Below are 26,274 nucleotides of genomic sequence, written 5' to 3'. Positions count from 1 at the left end.
CACGGTGAGCATCCATACAATTATATTAATACAGAAGTATATCGTTATTATGGAAACGCCTCCACTAAAACTCATGCACGGTGCGAATATCAACTTTTTTAAGCTGTATAAACATTAAATATAAACATTACAAATATATTTTCAAAGACGCTTTATGATTACTTTAATATTTTCGATATATTTTTGATGGCTGCTCTCAATTGACAATTATTGCAGTTGTTATAGGATCAGTTCACACAACGGTAAATACCCATTTACTTGTTCAATAGCAATTTAGGAAAGGTTTATTGCATGGGAATCGAGTGATTCTTCCTATGAGAATAAAAAAGCTTTTAACGTAAAACTTCGTGTTCACATAAAGTGCACAATCCACAATAGACCATAAGCCAATAATGCAGTGAAAATTATATTATTTTTTTACATGATTTAGAATATTTGATAAATGTTAGTTTGGTTTAAAATAAATTATAAAAATAAATTGGCAGTAAGTAGTCGGTGTGGTACTGAAGTCGTGTGAGTGCGACCCACGTAGTCCACACGACTAACTTCCCATTCTTCCCAGAGACGAAAAACATCTTGTTAGCCTTCATAGATTATTCTTCGAACATGTACTGCAACTTATGCTGGAACGATCATTATCTCCACAGATGAATGATGCGTTTTGTAAACTTTTCAGATTCTGTTTATTCAGTTACTCCAGTTTTTTTATCGCCATTAAAAAACGGCTCAACTAATTCTGCTGAAAACTTTCAGTTCTTAAATACACGATTACGCGTCGAATAAGCCCAGTCACGTGTTAATGTCATAACTGATTCGCGAGATAATATAACCAAAGAATCCGAGCGAACATACGTACATACGTACACACACGGCCAAAATCGACCCCATTACATTAACTTCCTCTGGGAAGTTCATAATAAAGGATTAAACTTAGACACGAGCTTAACATAAATCAAAATCGAAGTTTTTTCGATTTTTGTGTTTATTCATGTGCATATTAACAAGCTATTGACAATACAATATGTAAGGAAATGTCAGGAAGCTTATATGTGTTGAAAAGGTTATAACAATGTCAAAAATCATAAAACTTTCACTTCGTTATGGGCTTACGGTCCACAATATAAAATAAACGTCATATAGTTTAACAATACATATGTATAGTCAATAATATTTATAGTTAATCAAATGTAATTTCAATATTTGGTGAACAAAAAGAATATTTTCTTTTCAAATTTTCCATTCTTTGTTGATAAAATAATTATCTATTTCGCATTTATTTTATTTACGTACATTATTCTGTAATGTCACTACGCAACTTTACAAAATGAATTTATGAAAATATGTGTGTAAGTTAAAATTAGATTTTTGAAATAATTTTTTATTGTATACATTAATATTCAAAAGAAATAATCCAATCCAGCTTATACAGAAATATTTTAAGAAAATTAAATGAAATTAAACTTGGTTAATAATCGCAAAATAATTATATGATTGTCCACGAAATATGTATTGGTCAAAAAGTAAAGTTTACAATCCAAGAAAACCGACTTCAAAAGAAAAACTTTTCCAAAACAAATTAATATGCACTAAAAAGTAAAGAAATAACGATAATATAATGTAGTTAAAATTATTGTTATTTTTGGAGTCGGTGTCAGTTAAGCTAATGTAGCAAAGCTCTGTCAGAGTTGTTTCCTTGGCTGACACCAACCCCAAAAATAACAATAATTTTAACTACATTATATTATCGTTATTTCATTATTTTTTAGTGCATATTAATTTGTTTTGGAAAAGTTTTTCTTTTGAAGTCGGTTTTCTTTTTGTTAAAAGTTTTTTTATTGTCACTAAAAAAGAATCATCGAAATTGGAAGGCGTGATATTGAGTTATTCGTCCTCTTGCCGTGCATACTTAATGCAAATTTAAGACTTTTATGGTTTTCTCATAGATGCCGCTATCAGATCTTCACCAAAATGAAATGGAACCACACGGAAAGCACTAGCTTTCCAATAGCTAAAGAATCATCAAAATCGGTTTACCCAGTCGAAAGTTCTGAGGTAACAAACATAAAAAATAAAAAAAATACAGTCGAATTGATAACTTCCTCCTTTTTTTTTTGAAGTCGGTTAAAAATAGTCTGGACCATATTTTTTTAGTCAACCCATTACTGAGATATTTAGAATATTTTATAAAAAATAGATTTCATTCGGTTAAAAGATGAGTGAAGGTCAACCCTAATTCGGATCTTATATAACTTATATTATTTCCTAAAATTGTTTTTGGAAATCATCTTTACGAGTAATTGATACTTCTCTAGTTCTATGCTCAGTCTATACTAGTTCTATTTTATTGAACAGTACGTACTCACTCTGCATATATGTCATTTGAGTAAAATGTATGTAAATTATTGGCGCATCATATAAAATATTCAAATCATTTTTCAGATAGTTTTTTTTATCTATCAAAGTGCTTTCTTTCTTTCTTTTGTTTAAAGTAATATTATTTATTATTTAACTTATTGTTTGTTCATATAAAACTATCAGTTCTTTTTAGGCAGTACCAATTTCTGGAAGATAAATATTTGTTCTAACAATTATAAGTATAAATCGAAAAGCAAAAACTTAAAATCACATTAGAAGAAAAAAAATACTATTTTAATTTTTTTTTACCTGGCGTGGGGCGGGGTATATCATTAACATTAAAATTTCTTTAAAATAAACTTTGTGAAAATTTAAGTTAATTTTTTTTTGTAATTAATTTTATTTGTCTTCTTGAGAAAATTTCTTTGTAACTTAACTCTTATTATTACTTATTTTAGAAGTTTTCTTTCTATGTTAAGTGTTTTTATGTGTAAATTTTCTTGTGAAATTAGTTTTTGTTAGTTTATTCATAATTAAGAGAATATGGTGAGTTTATTCTGAAAATGTTTTTAGGTAGAACATGTCATATTATTCGTTTATTTCAAAGTTTGTTAAAGTATATTGTTCGTTAAAACAAAATTTTGATGAAAAACTAGGGAAATATGAAAATTTTATGGGCATTTTTGGAGTAATTAATAAATATATACTTTTCATGAGCACTCACTTTTTAATTTGTGCCGTTACTTACTGATCTTGAAACTTTGAAATAATTGCAAAAAAACAAGAAAATCAGCTTAATTTTGTGATTGAACGAAATTTTTTGAAATATGACCGAAGTTGCCTCGGAATATTATTACCACCATATCCGATTTTAGTCGATATTGCAGAAACTACCCGTGTAAGGGACTCGAATTTTGGATTTTTTGGGTCAAAAGTACTTCTTTTAAATCGTAGACCAAAACATTTTCCTGATTTCTTTTAAAATTTCATACAAGGGTACTCTGTTTAAAAAAAACTCATAAAGAAAGTATGATTAGGAATGCGTTAGATGATTTGGCGAGCTGTTTCCCATAAGGTGTACGGCGAGATCAGTTCGGCAATTTATAATCTGCAATTTTAATCCATCGTAAAATATTCAGTTATATGTTATCGAAATTATTAATATAATTTTTTTTTTGTTACAGTTTGTCATGGTATATCAATTTACTAGCCATATTCTGTGTGTATAGGTACATTACCACAATTGAAAACGAAAAATGACCAACAATTTAAAATACGATTCAAATATCGCCATTATTTTTATTAACTTACTGCATTCAAAATTGGATCGTCAACTTCTATCGTCCGCTCAACGGGAATAGTTACTGCATTTACTAACTTTTTAAATTAGGTAAGCTTGTTTTATTTTACATGTATCCTCTTGTAGTCTAGTCAGTACAGCACTTATTTCCATCGATAATATGCGAAGAATAGATAATACATACAATTTTAAGTATTGAAACCAATTGACTCTTCATTGTTTGCATACAGAGTACAGTAAATTATAAGTCATAGATCGGCAAAAAAATAATATTATTTTAGTCGAATTACATGTTTAGTAAGATGCTGAATGCAAAATCAAAACTCATTTAAAAAACCAAAAATCAAAAATTAAATTTATTGAAGGGGTTAGCAGGGATGATACTTACCCCTGAAATTGAATTTTTTCATACTATGAATGATACTAATCCCTGAATTATCAGTTTATCTTGGTGATTTATTCTTGATGTTCTTGAAGCACGTTTTCGCGTTTCTTCTGTTTCCCACATGAGATATCACAAATTTATCAGAATTCGTTAATTTGTTGGGATGGGATCAATTTCCCAGATGCGAGGTTCCCTCTTAAGCCAATATCTTCGAATTCCTCGAATTTTCGATCTACTCAAATGAGTTTTACAAGCATACTTAACTGATTTGCTACCCATTGGAGGGTAAGGATCTATTTGAAACTGATAAAAACTCTGTTTTGTAGTTTCAAACATGTGATAATTATCTATGTAGGTATCTCTTTTTATGTTTTATTTTCATGGTTGATATAAATCCAGTGTAAACCATACATGGGCAAATGTGACTCGGAGAAATGTCAACCTATAATACGAGTGAGACAGGGAGCAACATTTATTTTCTACCTATCTCATTACTGTTAGAAAAACTGAGATAGGTAGAAGAGTCGTATACCCGTCTCGCTTCCTCCTCTATGAGCAATGCGGACTTGGATAAAGAGACACACAATGAAGTCTATGGCATACAATAAAGTTATAACAATAGTGACTTCGACTTAAAATAACTCGCCCATGCCTGTTGTAAACATTGTAAAATTATTAGCAACCAGTTAAAAATTTGCATAAGAATAGCCGTTGAGTCTTTGAGTAGTTGACATAAGTTTTGGGTAGTCCGACTAAAATAAGTAAGGACGCTATTGAGAAAACTGCGGGTAAGTACAGAGGCTTTCTATCTGCATTAGTCTTTAAAATTTTTGTGTTTACTCAAAGATTAGTAGTATACATTGAACATCGGATATTAAAGAAAATTATGTATATGATGATTGGACTATAAATCAGATTTAGGTAACCTATTTTTCGATTATTAAATTATTTTCAGTCGTTGCTTTTATACACTCGTTTCATATTATAAAATAAAGTACAAAATCTTGTATGAATACATTTTGAAAATAGCATTATTTTATAATTTACAGTGTGTGTTTATAAAAATTTGTCAAAAATATAACAACTAGTAACAATTTTGTGACAAAAATTCAGTTTTATTAGCTAACTAGTACTTTTTAGTTATAGATTAGAATATATATATTTCTATTCTAATTTATATTTTAGATTAGCTAATAATTCGGAAAATTGTATCAAACTAGCAAATTTGATTATTTTTTTCGTAGAATTTTCAGTTTGCACTTCTTTATACTTTATACTAGCAGATACAAGCTCGCTTTGCTGGAAAATTTCTTCTTTTTAAAACAAAGACGATAGATAGCACGTTATAGCCCTCAAGTATACTTTTGACTTCATCCTTATAACTTTTGTTCACATTTTTATGGATTCCAATTTTTGTAACTTTTTTGAAAATAAGTTTTGCCCATGATACTCGCTGACATCGTAACTTGTAACTTTCTATAGGTTCAATAATTAAATTAACCTGATTTTTATACTTTTTGGATCAAAATTACCCCATCATCTGAGTTTCATCAAATTCCAACACAAAAATCTTTTCCCGATTTTCTCGATTTTTTTCAAAGGGGTACACCCCTTAAAAAAATTGCAAAAAATCGAAAAAAATTTTGTATCTCCAATTTCGTTAAAACTCAGTATACAAGGTAATTTTGACCCAAAAAGTACAAAAATTGGGTTAATTTAATGATTGGATGCAGAGTTTCTGAGATATCGCAATATTTGGATCGATTTTAGTCCGTATCTTAAAAACTATTCGACCAGTCAACAAATGCACTCGATTTTTGTACTTTATGGGTCAAAATTACCTTATATAGTGAGTTTTAATGAAATTGGAGATTTAAAAAAATTTTCGATTTTTCGCAATTTTTTTAAGGGGTACCCCTTTGAAAAAATCGAGAAAATCGAAAAAAATTTTGTATCTCCAATTTCGTTAAAACTCAGTATACAAAGTAATTTTGACCCAAAAAGTACAAAAATTGGGTTAATTTAATGATTGGATGCAGAGTTTCTGAGATATCGCAATATTTGGATCGATTTTAGTCCGTATCTCAAAAACTATTCGACCAGTCAACAAATGCACTCGATTTTTGTACTTTTTGGGTCAAAATTACCTTATATACTGAGTTTTAACGAAATTGGAGATAACAAAAAATTTTCGATTTTTCGCAATTTTTTTAGGGGGTACCCCTTTGAAAAAATCGAGAAAATCGGGAAAAAATTTTTTGTTTTGGAATTTGATGAAACTCAGTGGATATATAGTTTCTAAAATAGCGTCCTAAATCGCATACGCAGGACGAATCTTAAATTGATTTCTGTCAATTTCTTAGAAAATATTTGTCCGACACAACATTTTTTTGTTCTGCAATTTTTAATTAAATACCGATTGAATTGCAAAGAATCGAATGGAAGGTGAATCGTAAAATTCGAAAAATAATTTTTTTCTTAATTTTGCTTTATTTCTAAAATAATCAATTTATAAAGTTTAATTTTTAATTTTAAGTTTTCGAAGTTTTAGAAATATCGCCTAAAATTCTGCGAGAAAAAGTATAAATAGTGCTAATTATTGATAACACACACTGTATATTATATTCATAGTATTTATTCTCTCTTAAAAGATAATATAATTTGTAGACTTGCAAAAAACTTTTGGTACAGATTGATTGAAGAGTTTTTTTATAATTTTAATTTACATAGGAATGAATATAATGTTTATTTATTGTTTATTATTTTGGTATCAGCCTTTTTCATGTTTTCTATAATAAGTTTATGGTAAATTAATAAGTTTATTTATGTACAGGCTCTACAAAAAGTAAATGACCACCTCAATAATACACATTGAATTAAAAAAAACACGACCTTTAACTTGACTTTGCGATCATGTTAAAGATTATTTTTAAATAAACTGTGTGTCACCCAAGCACAAAAAAGTGAAATATAAAATTTTGAAAATCCCGTCATAAAGCAAACCTATTACTGTGCTTCATTTTATATTTATAATTTTAGAGAACTATCTCGATTAAAGGACTCTCAAAGTACTACCAAGCTATTGCAATTTTATGTTAGTGTAATTCCTACTATTGGAGAAGTGGTAAGGATTTTACAAAAAAATTCAAACAAAAGTAAATAGAGCTAAAACTACGTGGCTACATAGAATTACGTGGTATTTTAAAAGTCAACCTTTTACTCATTACTGATAAAAGCTGTTCTTCATATTTTGTTCGAAACATTTTTTCGAAAAACGGATTCATTCAGCCCAAGTTTAAAGTCAAATTCTTTTTATTTGTATCAGAGAAGAAGCTAATGGTTCTAGAAGCTAGTAAAACATAAATTTTAAAATTTTCACTGAAAGTATTCTTTTTTTTTGAAGAATACTGAAAAAAGCAGGCATTTGTAGAACAATCTGTATAAAAAAGCCTTGCTCGTAACCGTTTCATTAATTTAATAATTAAAATAAATACCATTTGTATGTAAACACAGAATCGTCCTACAGACATCACAAACAATTCATCGCATGAAACCGTAGATGGTAGAAATGACAAATAAAATAGAGCAAAAAAATTGATGCAAGTATGAATTTAAATCAATTCAGCTTGGTATATTGTAAAATTAGATTAGTTTTGTCTTATTTTAATCTAAATTTTATATTCCTTTCGTGCCTTGGCACATTATAAATGTAGCGCTTACTTTTGATACCTACAGAATCATAGTCTTAAAAAGATGTAATATGACTTATAGACTCTCAGATTTTTTTAAGCGGATATAATTCAATATTACCGTAACATTCAAGATTTGGGTTACCAATAGGGTATGCTACTATTTTTGAAAAAGTACTTCATAATGTTGATTTTGCTAATAAAAAGCCACCAAAAATTTATTTCGGAAAAATATGCACACTTTCTTGCCAAAAACTTAAATTAAATTTTAAACCTTTTTTAAACTGTCAAAAACGCGGGTATCCAATTTGATGATGTAATATCGATATCACTATACGAAATAACACAAATAAGTTTGACGGATATATTCATAGACAACTGATTATAATAAATATAAATACTTATTATCTATGGATATATTATACCCAGCTCTCTACACTGAACTAATTGATGGTCTATGGCTCATATCGATATGACATCACAGCAAGGCTTGCCCGCGTTTTAGATCACGTGATATACAGTTGAAAAATTACGATTTTAATTTTAAAATTATAAAAGAAAAATGTGCTTTTATGACTCGAAATCAGAATATTTAAGTATATTTTTACATAAATTTTAACTTTTTTCAAATTTCATAATTTATTTTTGACTAACGATAATACCCTATTCTTCTACATCTTAAAGTAAGTACTGCACTACGTCAGCATTTATTTGAAAGTAAAAACTAAATAAAATATATTAAAAATTGTAAAATAAATATTATCACGTTCTTCTGTATATTTTTACTAGTAAACATCTCATTTGCAGTATCATAATTATGATCTATGACTATGATGAACATTTTAAGAACAATAATAATTAGCTGTATATAATTCTTAGAATATGTTATATTACAATCCAGTTAAATGTGCGACCTTGCTTGTCCACCGTGTACTCGGATCACTATTTGTATTTTATTTAGTTAAGAAGCTTCTTATTTATTACTTCGATAAAATCTATATTTATTGCGTTTAGTTTTTCTGATCAAGCATGTAGATTCTTAATAGATAGACTCTGTTAGTTCCCACACCATGTGGCTTGGTAAAACTTCTCAATATCCGCCGGAAACGAGCTACCTGGTAAAGCATATTCTTAGATTCCCTGAGTATACCAGTAAAAGGACTAACTGTCTGCTAGTTAATGGATTGATTATAGGTGATTTGACAAGACTCTTAGTTCTTATGTACGAGCCCTGTCCGAATTTAGATCACTCTTTCTGAGTAGATCTAAATGTTCTAACAGTCCGATGGTTAGTAGGTTGATTGTAGAGTGAAGATTCAATATTTTTGTTACTTCTATTTACCTGGTAAATCGGTGTCTTGGAAGATATTGGGCGTTCGGCTGCTGTAAGTGGTAAAATTTCCGAACGCAAGGCTATGAGTTCAATTGGTACTCGCTAACACCCAGTTAGAATGTCTGGCAAAAATTTTTGTATTCAACCCCTTACAGCAATCTAAGGAATATACCAAAAACGGCACACGGGTTTCTCAGCCAAATGAACATAAAACAAAAGTTATGTAGAACAAGGTCGTCAAGTGTAGAAAAATTTTCTTGATAGGAAAAAATCATGAAAAAGACAAGCTTGCGAAGTACCTATAGAAAAATTGTCTTTATTCGACCGTTCAATGTTTGCTCAAAAGGATAGTGTTTGGCATCATTGATTTTTGAATTACTTAGCATGCTGTATCCAAAATTTTTGGAGTATTACTTATTTCATTGGTTAATGGTTTCAAATTTGGATAAATATCCGCATATTTTCATTGATCGTGGCTCATAATTTCATTCAAAATATTGTTACTCTGTAAATATTTCGTTTCAATTTTTGCTTCTATTTGAATTCTAACTGTTTATTTGTATTTATTTGAAAGTTAATTAGCAAAGGAGTGAACCCCGAATGTTCAGTTTTCGATGATAGGATCTTGAAGTTTTATTTTTTCATCTCAAGCGACTGGACTAATACAATTTGTCTGAATTTCATACAGACAAATTATATTAAAATCACGACACATCTATTTTAGTTTAAAAAAATGTAAAAATTCTTCATCTATGGGAAAATTTATTTTTGTTAATTTGTTAAAATGAATTTAATCTTCATTAAATTTAATTGTATTTTTATGTAATACAGTGAATAACTCATAAGTAGATAGGATCAACTATTCGTCACTCTTTTTCTCAACTCTTTCGTCATCCTGCGTCACACTTTTTACGACTCCGTATAAATATTATTATGTGTTTTTACTTTTTGGGGGATGAAAATCGTAAAAATATATTTTTATAATTATATGATAAAAATTTTTCTGAAGCAATTAGGTCAATTTTACATATTTGATGACAAAAAATTTAAACAATATCCTATCGGGTTACCCACCGACAACCTGCACTTTTACGTTTAAGAACATGTTTTAAACGGGATGCTGCGAAAATTAATTATGCTCAAGGACAGATTTTGGCGGATCTAATATTATTATTATTAGTATATCAACTTTTCATTTGCATTTGTAAATAACCGATATTTGATCAAGTGATTCTTCCGACCTTCAAATATAGAAACAAATTGTTAAAATAAGTAGGTATAGAAACAAGAGCAGTTCTAGCAAATTTTATTGGAAAGGGCAATATAAACTTTTCATGACTATTTTCTCTCAGTTTTTGTTTCTTTCATATCATTGCCTGCTAGCAATGAATACAACTACTTTTGTTTACTTTTCAGCTTAAAATATTGCCCTAGAAATAAGTTTTTGGATAGTCGAGAAACTATTCGTCCTATCGTTAAAGGGATATTCAGTTTTCTTAAAAAAAATTTTATCCGAATCTGTGACTACAGAATTTCAACTTTATGTAAAGGATAACTAATAGAGTAGTTTAGATATATCGCGAAAATTGTTCTACGAAAAGCTTTTATTTCATATCACCATTAAACCGCTAAAGGAAGATAATATCACCCCTAATGTTTAATTTTAGTCGATATCTCAGAAAATTCTCATTTGCTTGCAATCTCAAGCTTGCAATTAGGCTGATAGACGGCCTAAATATCAACAGTTAGTACAATTGTCAAAGGGAGGATATTGTCAAACGGATTATAGTACTTTTGTTGGTATAAAAACAGGCGTAAGGTTCTCAAATTCTTTATTTTCGTCTGCAAGTATATGATCATCTGTACTCGAAAATTTAAATGCGTTCTGCGATTCCGGACATTAAGATGTCAAAGAGAGTTTAATAATAAAAAAAACTTTAATAAAAACTTTTACACTTTTTTTTTTTATTAAAAGTGAAAGCATTTAACTTAAAAAACAACTTCTAAGTGTTTTTATTGAGTGTACAATAAATAAATAATATTATCATTTTTAATTTATAAGAGCTATGCATTTTAAATTAATTCAATGATTCTTAGTTTCTTCAACAATTGTCTGTCAACATATGTCAAACAAAAATTCATACGAATTAAGCATGTGTCAGAGAAGTATGCGGAGTTACGTAGATTATATTTCGAATTTATTTAAAACTGTTTTCTGAATAAGTGAGCTTTTCGATCAAACGCTAATTAATCAAAGAAGAAGATATTGGTTAGTGACGCTATCAATCTTGGAATGCTATAACTTCTTTGTTTTTTAATCAATTTTAATTTCACTTTACAATTTTGTCATGGTATCAAGTCTAGTTTTACATTTCTATGCGTAATATGGCAAATTCGACATCAGGCATGTACCGTATTACTGTGTTCTTAAAGACGATTGATATGCCTTGTTATTGTACGAATGAGGGATAAGTCAGTGAATACGAGCATACAGAAAATTCGAGCATTTACCACCTTATATTACATTTAGTTTATCTAATATATAAAATGACATTTTACCGTTTGTGAACTGCTATTCTAGATTATTTGGAATTTTCATGAAATAAACATAGAGATATTCAGAAAATAATTTCACTGAATATGAAAAATCTTATTTATCTAAAGAAGAAATAAGTGTAGAAATAGTTTAACAACGTTATTTTAGAATATGAAATAATATTTTAATGAAACTTTACAGCATCCTAAAAATGAAATTTCATCCTAAGAAGCTACTTATTATGAGACATCTGGATATGTTTTTTAATTCAGAAAAAATAATAAATAATTTAATTTATAAATAAAATATATTTAACATATAACAACAATTTACTTTTATATAAGTAATTATTATTATAAAAGAGTAATATATACACACTCGAGTTAAAAAAATTTCTCCGCTTTTGCAATTTCTCTGTTTGAAATCAGGCAAAGAGAATTTTTTTATTATATTTTGTGCTCAAGTACTAGACAGTAGAAATTGTTATGCAAATTAAGATGAGCATTTTCGTAAGGTGTATTTCGTAAATTTATATCCCTTTCAAAATAAAATTTTCGCTAAGTTGATAAAAAAAAATTAATTTTTTAAATAAATTGAAAATGATATCATAGTACTGGCTTGTCAAATTTGTTGATATACATGGTATGGCATTAATTACTTACATTTGGTATAATATTACATTAATTTCTATTATTCTACGGCTTTTTATCAGAAAACTAATTGATAACGAGTATAAATTCTATGCTGTAAATTCAAGTGTAAATTATACATTGAACTGTCACCAACTGACAGATCACGTACTTACACATCTCAAAATTACGATGTATTTTAAATATTTTTTTACACTTAATTACAGCATTATTAAGCAGTATTTACTTTGTTATAACGGTGTAAACAATGAATTAAAAATGTTAAAAAAAAACAATGAATATTCCCTATTATACTGCAAAATCGGGGATTATCAAGGATGTTTCATTTGTACTGAACGAAATTGTACTTTTTTTTATAAATATTTATAAACTAAAAGATCTAGTTTTTTTTCTAATATAATTTTTATACTAGAATAAGTATTAATAATAATAGAATACAATTTAATAAATAGTAAAAATTAGTTTATTACTTTTCCTTTTTATTAATTATAATTGAATTATTATTATTATTATTATTACTTGTATTATTTACTTTCAATTATTTATTTATTTGTTATTTCTTAATAATTATTATTAAATGTTTTCTAATCATAATCTATTTATTTGTTTTTATGAAATGATGAAGGATAGGAGGGAGCTTTTAATCATTTTATTAAAGAAATATGTACAACAACAGTATGTGTTATAAGTTGCTTTAAATCCAGAAATTCGCATTTCTATTCTGTAGAAAAAAATTAATATATTAATATAAGAAGTTAATATATTATGTATCTGTTTTGATGATGGGTAGTTATTGCAAATAGAAATAAATTGCTTGGTAAAGAAGTATAATAATAATAATAAAGTTATATATTTTTTTTTTGTTTCGTTGGTTTCGTTCAACTTAAATGAATATAAAAATGATTGCTAGCCAATGTTCGTGATGATATTAATGCCATGAAATCCCACACCCAATATTAGTTTTCTATTTCGATTGAGTGTTCAGAGTATTCACATGATACCACTTTAAAACGTCTCTTCTACGTTTACAAATGATCAATCAACTGTAACTGGAAGTACTACTTACTTTATAATAAAATATTATTAATAACAATAATTTATAATAATAGTAATTTGTAGCGTTGACTTGTGCGAGAGTACTCGTTTACATTTATTTGAAATGTTTAAAATCACAGTAAATATCATCGATACTTAGTCATAGCGGAAAGGGCCAACACCAGTTGAGTATTGGGCCAAACTTGGAAATAAAAACTGGTATTAACATCGAATCAATGTAAATACTAGTGTGATATAAATGATTTATTGAAATTTTTCGATATCTCTATTTATTATAAATGCCAAAGTAAGCATGTTTGTTTGTTTGTTTGTTACGCTTTCACGCTAAAACTAGCGAATGGTTTTTAATGAAACTGTACAGCAATATAGCTGATATATCAGAATAACACATGAGATATAATTTATAAAGATATTAATGAAAAATAAAAAAATTTTAAAAATGAATTTAATTTTACATTACCATAAATTACAGTTTTCTGTAAAAATAGTCAATATAAAATGTTTCACGTCCATCTTCTCTGATATACTCAATGAATAATTACTATTATACATTTAAAAAAATAGAAAACCATACATATATTTTATCTGTGTAAAACAATGCTTACTATTATTCCGAGTGTTATAGAAAGGGGATAAGCGAGAGCAATCTTTATCAATCTTTACATTTAAACCCAGCGAAGCGGTTGGGTATCACTCTAGTATACCATTATTTTTGAAATATTCATTGTTAAAGATTTAGAGAATTGTAGAAGAAATACTTAGTTTCTTAACACAAATGCCATTCATTCATTGAGTGTCACTTGTTATAATTTTCTTTATGGGAAAATATTTTTCATGCTTTTAACTATTGAATATTAGTTTTCCAAAATAATCTTAAGAAAACTGGCCTTGTTACATAATAAAACATCCTTTTAAAAACACTTCAATATAGGATTAGATGTAAAATCGCAAACTTTAACAGATATATAAATATAACACTGTAAGCCGTATTGAAAAATTCTGATATACTCAATGAATAATTACTATTATACATTTAAAAAAATAGAAAACCATACATATATTTTACCTGTGTAAAACAATCCTTACTATTATTCCGAGTGTTATAGAAAGGGGATAAGCGAGAGCAATCTTTATCAATCTTTACATTTAAACCCAGCGAAGCGGTTGGGTATCACTCTAGTATACCATTATTTTTGAAATATTCATTGTTAAAGATTTAGAGAATTGTAGAAGAAATACTTAGTTTCTTAACACAAATGCCATTCCTTCATAACTTTAAATGAATTTTATGGAAAAAAAACGAGTGCCACTTGTTATAATTTTCTTTATGGGAAAATATTTTTCATGTTTTTAACTATTGGATATTAGTTTTCCAAAATAATCTTAAGAAAATTGACCATGCTACATAATAAAGCATTCTTTGAAAAACACTTCAATATAGGATTTATATGTAAAAACGCAAACTTTAACAGCTCTATAAATATAACACTGTAAGCCGTATTGAAAAATTTACCTGTTTTTAAAGAGCATGAATCATAATCGTGTATATATACAATTTAAAAACGATCCTATAAGAGAACGTGATTATTGGGAACGTCCTTCAGGTGATTGTAAACCTACAGTATTGTAAAAAAGTTTTGGTTTATTGCACGGTACATACATTTAAACCAAAAACATGCTTTGTAGTAAAGTAATGAGTTATTTTTAGCTTTACAATACCATGCAACTACAAAAATATATAATATATTGTGTGCAAGTGATTCTTATAAATTTGATAATATAGATACCGCTCTTCAATCATCAATAGTCGTCTCTGTTCATCAAAGGATGGATCTTCGTTGAACTCATAATTAAATTAAAATTTTATCTTTATATCTTCGGCAACCTTATATTTTTATGGTATTATTATAAACTTCAAGATTGTCTAAATATTTTAGATAGTTTTTTATCACACTCTCTAGAATTTTTGATATCCAATTGAAAAGGATAACCTATATGATTCATCATTTTTTCAGCCAACTTTGAACGATAAAATAATAATGAAAAGCTCGATGACTTAGGAATTTTTTGTGATTTTTGGAAACTTTGTTAATGTATTTATAAAGTTTTATTGAAATCCCTAGTATTATTCAATCCTTGCATATCTCCTTAAGTGTTCAAATTTATCTCCAGGATGTATTTCTAAAGGTTTATTAAACGCTCTATGGATACGACGTCTAGTCTTAGATTTTGATTTTGCCTTCTGTAATCATAACATCAATCAAAATCAATAAATTTTAATCACAAAATCAATCAACATTGTTTTACAGAATAACTTTTACTGATCTTGTTTTTCTTAGCGATACAAATCCAACTTAAGATATTCACTATTTTTGACCTAATTTTTAAATAGTTGGATTATTTGTCAATTCAACCTTCCATAAATTTTTATAAATAATTCAAAATACTACATCTTTTAGAATGAATACTAAAAATGTTCGTTCTCCAATTTAAATGAGTTTAAAATAGCCGTTAACTGCAGAAAATGTAAGTATACCAAATATAGGCTAAACATTTTATATAATTATTTAAATAATTAAAATAGAAAAAAATGCAGTAAAACAGGTTTTAATTACATGTACTTATTATTTACTAATTAAATATGTTATTATTATTTTTTTAATTTATTTGTAAACAAGACACATTTACAAATTTGATATTAAATACAATTTATACCCCGTGGATACAAGAATTTAGGCACTAAATAAGTATAAATAGATAATAGGCGTAAAATTGAGAAATTAGAAAAAAAGACGGAATAAGGCTGTAGCGGTTTAATAGGCTTCAAAAACTGAATTTTTTCTGCAGTTTACATTAATAAGCCAGGTTTGTTTTTTCAGGAATAAAAATTTCTAAAAATTTTTTGTGGCCCACTAAAAGTAAGAACGTGAAAAACTGCAAAATTATGGGATTTTTTTTCAGTTCATCGAAGCATTTTCTAGAAACCTAATTTGATTTCATAAATTTTTAGACTTTCATAAGGCTTGCAAGTTGAAACTACCTACAAATTTTCATATCTTTTATATTTTTGGCGAAAATGGACACCAAAGTTTTGCCCTAATTTGCCCCTGCACGAGAAAACAATGATGTTAACTAAATTTTTTTCAAACAAAAGTTGTCTATTTTGTTCTATCTCTAACGGCTTAACAAAAGCATAACAAATTTCAAGCATCATATCTCAAAAAGTATTAGACATGTGAAACTGTGGGTCAGCTTCAACTGTTTCATATTTAGATTTCTTTCAAAATGATACAGCAACTAATGACAAAAACTGATAGTTTTTGAATTGAAGTGCAAAAAATGAAAAAAGTCTCGTTTTGTAATTTTAGCTGTGTCTTTTTGTAAGATTTTACTGGCGTAAAAATATTTATATTGAAATGAAATTAATATTTGTTTTAAATTGAATTTCCACACCAAATCCCATCAGATAGAACAACATGCAAACATTTGTTAAACTATATTTAGTTTTGTAAACTAATTATGTCAATGAAAAGTGATGAAAAACAACATAGTATTATTCTAGTTATTCTTATCGATTGAACAACCCGGTAAACCTGTTAGGTCTGACGTTGAAAACTACTTTCCCTTAAATTAACAAATAAACTGTTATTTTCATTTTGTTTCACTGTTTCACAAATTAACTAGTGGTATCAAAAGTCAAGTACTTTATTGAATACTAAATATTTCTTAAACGTATATTTTTGTTGTTGTTGCTGTTATTTCAATGTTACACAGGTCTTGACCTTGACTTGGTTTTCATCATCATAATACATTTTAAACTAAGTATTTTACACAACAGACATGTACTTATGTTGCATACATGTACTTTTGTATTTCTTTCTATAGGTATAATTATTTAGTTAGTATTTTGCATGTATTTAATTATTTACTCATGCATCATATTAAAAGTAAAATCTCATTAAATAAACGTTTTTCATTTTTTAAAACACATTAGACTTTGGATTCCGTACCATTAATAAGAATTAATAAGTGCGCGTATTCGCACACGCATAAAAATAGTCCGTTATATGAACTATAACAAGAATAATGAAAAAATACTTGATTTTTCGCAAGATATATTCATAAATGGGTCTTAAAGTTTTGAATAAAATGGAACGAACAAAAATTTTCGAATAACATTTCTGCTCTAGAGAATATTACACGAAATGTAAACTCTCAGAGTATTTAATTAATTTTAGGTACTGCTAGGCGCCTAATAGGCGTCGACTAAATTGTTTTCTCAGTTCAGGGAAGAATTTTCACTGCACGGGTTTTTGAAAATCTTTAAAAGTACGCATAATATGAACGTTTAAAATTCGTTATTAAACAAAGAGGAAGATATATATTATTGACGTCACTGCCCGATATCATCATAGAATTCATCATGAAATATATATAAAACGTTGTTTTGATAAAAGGAGATGGGCAACAATCTTTGAAATCTTATAACTTCTTTGTTTTTTAATCAATTTTAATTTCACTTTCAAATTTTTGTCATGGTATCAAGTCTAGTTTTACTGGACATTTTAATTTATCTTTCAAAGGTCTATTCAACCATAACCTGAACAAAGCGCCACGTTTAAAAATAATGGCACCCTTAAGTCCTAGTCCTACTATCGATACTTTTTTTAATATTTCTATATTCCATGGCTTAAAAGTGAAATTCAAAATAAAATTTTAGCTTTAAAATTGTTTTGTAATAAAATTTGAATTCAACCCAGAACTTCCTAAACTATTTCAAACAATGGAATCAATTTGATATGAACCGATGATAAACCACAAAAAACAAAGAAAAATATTTTTATGTTATGCAAAAATATATTACTTATCAACTCAAAATGAATTGTTTTGCTACCCAGAAATAATCAAATAGTAATGAGTCAGTTATTCATATACATACACTTGCAGTGCTGTTTTGTGTTCACAGTTTTTTAGTTGCAGGTGCTATTTTATTTTTTTATAGAATAGAATATATCAGTACATTGGTCAGCAAAATTTTTCTTCTCGTACAAAGCCAAGTAAACCTAAGTATGTATACTGCGAACGAACTGTGCTTTGATATCAAAGACCGAAATAACTCCGAAGTTTGGTCTCTAAGCAGATCGAGTGTGCACCATAGGGACCAAGGAATAAAAGTGGCGGCCAGTAATACTGTGTGATGGTATTGGTTTAATAACACTATAAACATTACGGTTGTTGGAATTTTCCATCGAATGCGAAAAAAAATCATTTAAAAAAAAAACGGTTTTGCTAATTTATGGCAAACTGAGTCGATTGGGGTCTGTTGCACTTTTTGTAGTTTTACCTCCCGACCAGCAAACAAATCATAACGTGCGATAAGCAATATAGCTCCAAAACCATCGTCCGAATAAAATTATTTTGACAAGCCCGTCTATTTAGCCTTTGCTAAATGTATTATATTGTTGTTGGTGCAAAGTTAGTCTGTCTAAACCACCAGTGAAGACAAAAACAATTACGAAACGGATGGTGCATTGAATGATGTACTTATGTGATGACTGCCTCCTGCTGCATAACTTAGCCATTTGCATAAATAAATTATTATAACCTAACTCCATATACATAATGTTTTATTTGGCATGTAACAAAACATTATTTATTCAAATGTATTATTAAAATACATAACCATTTATATAGGTGTGACTTCAAATAGCTGAAGATCTACTGCCAAAAACGTCCTACTTCCGTTCGGCTTGTATATAGAGATAAATATACAATTTCCAAGAAAATTGCTTCAAATAAATGTTTTTATGATTATAATAATCTCTAAGCATTGGAAACTTTTCCGAAAGCTACATTGTTTTTGCCGTCAAAATAAATGTAATAAGTTTTTGAAATGGCCAGGCTAATATTGGTTCACCCCTAGGTGTAGATTAGATTGTTGATCATCGGGCCAAATTTGGAAACCAAGAGTGCAAGTTTTGCATTAGAGTTTCTAGTTTCTTTTAATTCATAAGTAACTTTGAATACTATCTTTTAAGTTTGAGCCACCAACAAGCAGCATCATTTGAAACACGATTTCTTATGTTAGTGACAACGTATCCCAATAACGTGAAAACTCTCCATTAATGTTGGTTGGTTTAATAGTCACTACAGCTTTGTACATTTTTTCGTTGCCCAGTAGTCAAATCACTGAAATAATTTTTTTATTTTTCTAATTATGTGAGTGTGATTGGTTTTGTCTGTAGTTTCAGCTGTCTGAATGTTTTTAGTTCAAATAATTCAATGTTGAGTTTGTGGTCCTTCTATATATATATTCTATTAAAAATCGTTCATATTTGAAATTTTAATGATGGGCGGTTTCTGAATTTATGATCATAAAAGTAGGCTCTGGCAAAAATTTTACTATTATTAAATTTAGAGTTACTGTATTTATAATTATTTTCGTACTAAGTAATATATTCGTCGTGATTTTTTGAAACTTAATAAAATTTAATTGAATTTTAAATCATTTAACACAACAGGAATTATAATATTTTTTAGTTTGTGAGTTACAAAAAAAGTGTTAAATAATATTAAGAAATGTGAACTTAAAAACAAACAAAAAATTTTTGGTGTTGAATACTTCATTATTTCAAAAATTTATTACTTATAAATTTAGGTTATTTCAAATATACGTACACTCGGGTGTAAAAAAGTGAATGCGGGCCAAATAATAGTTTTATAATTTTGTTAAAGTTTTAAACATAAGGAATTTTAATCCATTGTCGTATTGTATGTATGGTAAAGTTCACAGTAAATCCGTTTGAAATTTTTATCTCGTTTTTATTAGCTTGGTATATATCTATGTAACGGAATCTTTGAACGCGATTTTCACTCACTTCGAAACGTCGAATTGAATTGAAACTTATAAAGAACCAATGGTAATACAATAATTTAAAAAAGTTTGCCCGATTAGTAGCTGAACTAAAAAATAGAAAATAATTAATAGTTTGTATCGTAAAAAAGCGTGGGGTTCTTTTTAAGATATTTTATAATGACTTTACTTTGACCAATATCAACCCTTGTAGCTCAGTTGGTTATGGCGTAACTAATTCCGTTCGCAGTGTGCCAAGGGTAGTGGGTTCGATTCCCGCCGTCACAACACAAATTAATTTAATTACTAGTAGTGGTGGGCTGGTGTAGTGCATGGTATATGCATGAAGGAGGTGCACTCAGCCTCTGAAAATAATTGACGAGCTAATAAATGAATTTATCAGCTGAAAGATGATATAACACATATATGGTATCACAATGGACTCTATACCCTAAGTGTGTCCATCGTGGACAGCCAATATAACCTAACCTAATATCAGACAATAAATATTTACAATAATTGACAACCTATTTAAAAAAAAATTAATATAAAATAATATAAATATAATATTTATAGTATTTTATACTCTGTTGAAATTTTTATTCAATATTTACAAACCGGTATTATTAAATAACCAAAAAATAATATATTCGGTAGGTATATAAAAATTTATAAAATCTAATCACATTATATAAATTGGTACAATTGCAATTAAATATTCAATTCACGCACTTAACGTAATAAACGTTATTCTTTGTTACTGTAAAATCAGTACATACATACATGTAAAATAATCCAATAAATACATTTATTGATGAAATAAAATGTTGAATTGTTTTAAATTAAATCATTCACGTGTACCACGACTCTATTTAATTGAAATTATTAAATATTTATCACCGATCAAGATTTGATTATAGATAAAATTTAATAAAATTTTATATTTTTTAAATTTATTTTGAATAAAAAACTTCAAATTTTGTTGATAAAGAATTCGCAACATAGTCAGAAAGTAGGTCAATATAAAAATTACGAAGTCGTAAATAGAATAAAATCAATTTAGGTAGTAAAGTATGTGTAGTCGATTGGAAATAGATGATTTAGTGCGTAATATTTATTATATGTTTGTTTTATTTAACAACATCTTAATTCATGATTATTCCAGAATGAAAGGAGTCCGAAAATTTTTGAGTGTTTTAAAATATTAACTTTTTTTTACTTTTTAGGATGTTTAAAATATCCACGAAAATTGATCTGTGTAGAACACAGATTAATTTTGGAAATAAAATCCGACGTTTTTTAAACAATTCCAAAATATCTTTATTAAAATTAACTTCAACAAAAAAAAACTTGACAAAGCTAATTCAGAGGATCATCCATTTCTTACAAAATTTTCAAGAGTTATAAACCTCTCTTAGCCTCTTCCTATGTCACATTTTCAATAAGCCTTTTTCTCAAAATTTCTCGCAAATCTTAGATAACTTTTCTTAATATGATATTTATTTTGGAATATTTTCTGAAAACCGTAAAATGTGCTTTTTTTGCACACTAAGCAACACTTCAATAAAAAAAAAATGTGATCTATTATGGTACTTAATAGTCTTTTCTGAATTCCTCCAAAGTTTATTGTCTTATCGTTTTGAAACCTATCCTACCATAGCATTTTTTTCATCACTGAGGCCTCTTCCTCCTTGCACTTAGATCAAAACTCGGTGACTCGGATCGAATAGTTTGGAATGGTTTCTCATTTTCAATTATCTACTTGTCCCTTTTATTGCCAGAATTATGATTTCTAGAATGCCGCAATCAACTGTTAGTCTCTTTGATTTTTCGATTTCCAGTCCTTCTAATAAGTTGCTTGTTGAAAAAGGCTCGGGCTTCTTTATTCACATTTTAAATAATATGTAGTTTTTATACTGTTTATATAACTTTAAAGAAAATCAATGTTTAAAAATAGGTTTATTTGGCACCAAAATTATAAGTCTAAGACATAGAGAACCGAAAATAATAAGTTGAGGAAAAAGTATAAAACAAAATACACAAATTTTCTTATAACAATCAACCATAAATAAATATATTCTGTATCAATTTTAAACCTATGAATACGTAAAAAGCTTTTCCATATTATCGCGTGGGTATAAGACGTGAGTATCATAAATTAAATGATACCCAAAAGAATAATAATTGTAATAATTTTTGGTATTTTGCCAATTTTTTTTTTTAAATAATAAAATTTTCAAATAGGTGTAACCCTTATTTAGATTAGGTAGGATCGATGAAAATTAAATTAAATTTTTCCAAAATATCAGTACAAAAGCAATAGCTCCATTTCCTTCGGCAATTCCCTAATAAACCTAATCGAAAAATTTGCGAATAATAGCAGTGGAAATTTAACTTAACGCATAATAGGAGTGGAGACATTTTTCTTAGATGAATTAATGTTAGAATACAGCTACCAATTTTCACTTACTACGGGAAATATAAAAAAACTCAAATAAAAAAATACAATAATTTCCTAAAGCTTACTATCTTATTTAAGGAACATCACATATAATAAAAAATTCACTTTTTTAAGAATACAAATGCTTTCAATAAAAGTTAAATTCGAGTTTGTGATGGGCTTTTATCAATCCACCTTCATTATAAAATCGTCAACAAATTTTTGTTCAAAAAAATTCCCGTTTTATCATTATCAACTATCACCAACGATTGTAAAAATTGTAATTAAAAAAACAAAAAGTTACATAAACTATTATTCAGATCACGACCGAATTGAGAGATGAACTCAACAATATTATTTTGATGAATAAAATTATGTAAAAATAAAAACAAAGATAAAAAATATTACATACTTTTGTGCTGGTTCATTGAAATGATGAATGAATATGACGACCTTTGTATATTTTGTGAATAAATTATTTTTTTCCTTAAAATGAAGAAAAAAATTTTTTATAGAAAATTTAATGATATGGTTTATACCGGTTGTTATTTGAATAGAACTACATTGTGGAAAGTTTGAAAATGGAATTCTTCTGAATAGAAACTATATATTGAAAAGCTTTTTAAAGTTTATAATTATTTAAATTTAAAAAATACTTTTGAAGGTATCAACTTTTTTTTTACTTAAAAGTGAAAAGTAATTTTTTACTGAGCCGCATACTAGGCATTCAAAATTATTTATATTTATTTTTTTACTTCTTTGAACGTGATTTTCACCCCCTTCAAAACGTCGGATTGAATTGAAACTTAAAAAGTTTTTCCAAATATCCTGGTCAGAATCATCAGGATTAACGATTTTTTCCTTTGTAGTGTCTTGTGCCATTTACTTAGGAGTGTACTGAAGCATATATGACTTAAAAAACTAAAAAAGCAAAAATAAATAATAGTTAAAGAAAAATCCGCTTTTGAAAGTAGCTGAACTGAAAAGGAGAAAATAATAATAATAAAGTTCAACGCTTTTTTATGAACATTCAACGCTTTTTTTTATGAAAAAATGATTTTCTTCTTAATCACTCTTTTTGTTTTTATGAACTTGATAGAAATTATTTTCGACTTTTTAGTTCAGCTAGCTACAAAAGCGTGTTTTTTAAACTATTTCTTTAAGGCTCAAATGAAATGTCTCATTTATCCCTGTTATCATATTTTACGTATTCTTAAATAAGTTCTCACCATGATTTCGTTTTGAAACTAATTTCACATTCCGTTGTTTGCAGTTCCAGAAAGAAATTTCGTCCTTTTCAAATTTTACGATTTTTCCGTGAGTGATTTTTCGAAAAATTATAATTTCCTTTCACTTTTTTTCTTTTTTTTTTTTCCAAGGAACCCAAACACCTTTTATATAAAATATTTTTCTTTTAAGTGCGTTTTTAAAAAGCTCATTCATTTGAAAATATTAAAATAAACACTCTATACAGAGAAAAATATTATTGTGGTTATATTTCATATTTATTATGTGGTCTGTTTTAACTAGTATTCAAATTTAGTTTCAAAACTTGGATTTATTAACTGAGTTAATTGTTGGAATACCATGTATAGACAGTGATGATTACTCTGTCACATTACACAAACATACATGTCACACGTATAAAATTCCCATATAATACATACTATATAATTTGCGCTCTCACGGGTAAACAGTGATGTTTACGAAAAAAAATATTTCAAACAAAAGTTGTTAATTTTTGATAAGGAATATTTTTTTTACATTTAAACTTTTGTTCTATCTCTAACGGTTTACAAGGTGGGTCCTACGTACTCAAAACCCAATTGACTTATGTTGCTCATTTACGAAATCAACCTCACTTTTTATGTCCTTAGCACGGTATAAAAATTTCAGCTTGATATCGCTTTTCGTTTTTGAGTGGTCGTGATGACAGACGGACAGACAGACGACAGACATATAGACAGACAACCAGAAATGAACTAATTAGGTGATTTTATGAACACCAATACCAAAATTTTGTTCATAGTATTAATATTTTTAAGTGTTACAAACTTGAACTAAGCTTAGTATACCTTGGTATATTTCATATACATGGTATAATAACCATCCTCTTGAATCACTCTTTCTATTAGAAAAAACCGTATCAAAATCCGTTGCGTAGTTTTAAAGATCTAAGCATACATAGGATCTCCCAAATATTGTGAACGATTAATCTACTTGAAAGAATGTATTACAAAAAATTTTTCTTTACTATGAAAAAGCAAAGTTACTTTATTCTAGACATCTTTTTGCAGTTGTGTTTCCTTTCAGTTTATGTTATTGCAAGTGATTATGGGTCTTATTATTTCAGTATTCATCCAGTGTTCGATATATTACATTAATGTGTAAAATTTCAAAATCCAAGGGCAAAGTTTAGCTTAATTACTAAAGAGAAAAATAGCTTGAACATGGAAACTATCCAACCGTTATATTGTTCCTACAGACTTCATAAAAATTTGAGTAACCTGCAGATTTATATCACGTGTAACATATTATTAAAATATTGTAACCACGAGACTGCAAATATCCATAAAATTCCGGAATAATTCCATTAACAGAAATGCAAACAAAATACATTTTACATAATTTACCATAAAAATAAACAGATTTACATAATACGTCATAGCCTCTTAATAGACAATGTCGTTCCAGATCGGTGAATTTCCTCAACGTTCGAACGTTGTATATCATTAAAAACAATAGATAAAAGAGATAATCACGTCTCTAAATTAAAATCAACGAACCAAAGAATGTTAATTATTTAATAAAAAGAACTTTAAAAGAAGCTTCAAGAGTGTAGCCAAGATTATCATCTTTTAAATATATATATTATTTTTATTCTGAAAAGTATTCGAACAAGTGCCTACTCTTTAAAAATAATATTCTGCTCTTTTCAATTATAACAAGAAATTTACCAATTAACAGAATTTGAGTAATCTTTACAATAACGCTTCATCAGGTACTTGGACCTATAGACGATAATAATAGACCTATTTTAGTTCAAGCAGAAGTTGAAATAATTTTTTTTTCTCCGTTGAAACATTCTTTTTTTTATACAAATGGAAAGACCTTAATATATGTCTCATACGAATAGAAACACTATAATATACCGCTTTGAGTTCCCCTAGATATATTTTTGCCAATGTTTTATGGTTTCTGTTAGCATACCAACAGGCAAAGAACTCATTAGAAACTTTCATCTATAAATTGATTTTTTTCGAAGAAATATTCTAAATTGTATAAAATAAATCCCGCGCACATGTTCCGCTATACCGGTAAAGATTACATGGCACCTGCACAGAAACCCGGAGCGACTGTCCCAACTGCCCAGGCGTAGCGACCTGGACAGGCGACCGGAGAATTATCAAAATTCACTACTTTCTTTGAGGTTTTACGAGAATATGTAACATATTTCGGCGGAACTCGTTACTCGAGGGTTTTCGGGGCCGCTGAACACGAATATAATAAGTTTTTCTTATATAATATATAAGTTTGAAAATAAACTCGAAGTATCTGGTGCCCAGGTCGGACGAAAGGGAGAAGACCATGTGCGAAATATGTTACATATTCTCATAAACTCCAAGAGAGGTGTATACTGCCCGCCTGGATACTAGGTTCAGCGATTTTAGTTTCCA

General features: G+C 28.0%; 1 protein-coding gene across 3 annotated transcripts in view; it reads left to right on the top strand.

The window, feature by feature from the left end:
• The first annotated feature begins 3,530 nt into the window (after positions 1-3,530).
• LOC123295694 overlaps positions 3,531-26,274 on the top strand; it is a 70,236-nt gene continuing 47,492 nt past the window's right edge. For all 3 annotated transcript variants that reach the window (XM_044877119.1, XM_044877118.1, XM_044877116.1), the window contains exon 1: positions 3,531-3,745. The gene's annotated coding sequence lies outside the window, so the exon portion shown is untranslated. The remainder of the gene's footprint in view (positions 3,746-26,274) is intronic.

This window comes from Chrysoperla carnea, chromosome 3 (assembly GCF_905475395.1).
Source record: "Chrysoperla carnea chromosome 3, inChrCarn1.1, whole genome shotgun sequence".
Taxonomy (NCBI): Eukaryota; Metazoa; Arthropoda; class Insecta; order Neuroptera; family Chrysopidae; genus Chrysoperla; species Chrysoperla carnea.
The sequence above is the reverse complement of the archived record's forward strand: the minus strand, read 5'-3'. Positions and strand labels throughout refer to the sequence as shown.